General features: G+C 46.4%; 1 pseudogene; it reads left to right on the top strand.

Annotated features, from left to right (window-relative positions):
* The first annotated feature begins 62 nt into the window (after positions 1 to 62).
* Positions 63 to 780, top strand: LOC106726125 (annotated as a pseudogene).
* Positions 781 to 785: the final 5 nt, after the last annotated feature.

Below are 785 nucleotides of genomic sequence, written 5' to 3'. Positions count from 1 at the left end.
CAGTTTAACTCAGGCATTTAAACTGTCCACTATTAAGAAAAGGAGGACAGTGGCCTTCACCTCTCCCTGCCATGGCCTGTGCTCCTTCATTGATATTTGTGTACTCCGAAAAGGGGGAAACATCTAGCAAAAATGTCACTTTGCCTGCTGTATTCAAGGCTCACATTCGACCAGATATTGGGAACTTCGTTCACACCAACTTGAGCAAAAACAATAGACAGCCCTATGCTGTCAGTGAATTGGCAGGGCATCAAACCAGTACCAGGTCCTGTAGTACTGGCAGAGCTGTGGCTTGAATTCTCAGAGTCCGAGGTGGTGGAACTCATTGTTCTGGCAGGGTGCTTATGGAAATACGTGTGGGGCAGGCCACATGTTTGACCCACCAAAACCTGGCGCCACTGGCACTGCAGAGTGAACACAACACAGAAACAATATGCCATCTGCTCAGTCCTAGCTGCTCAGGCCTTACCAGCATTGGCCATGTCTAAAGGCTACCGTATTGAGGAAGTTCCTGAACTTCCTTTGGTGGTGGAAGATAAAGTTAAAGGCTATAAGAAAACCGAGGAGGCCGTTTTGCTTCTTAAGAAACTTAAGGCCTGGAATGATACAAAAAAGGTCTATGCCTCTCAGCGAATGAGGGCTGGCAAGGGCAAAATGAGAAATGTTGTATCCAGCACAGGGGACCTTGCATCATCTATAATGAGAACAACGGTATGTATCATCAAAGCCTTCAGAAACATCCCTGGAGTTACTCTGCTTAATGTCAGCAAACTGACCATTTTGAA

The sequence above is a fragment of the Myotis brandtii genome, unplaced genomic scaffold (genome assembly GCF_000412655.1).
Source record: "Myotis brandtii unplaced genomic scaffold, ASM41265v1 scaffold22993, whole genome shotgun sequence".
Lineage (NCBI taxonomy): Eukaryota > Metazoa > Chordata > Mammalia > Chiroptera > Vespertilionidae > Myotis > Myotis brandtii.
The sequence above is the reverse complement of the archived record's forward strand: the minus strand, read 5'-3'. Positions and strand labels throughout refer to the sequence as shown.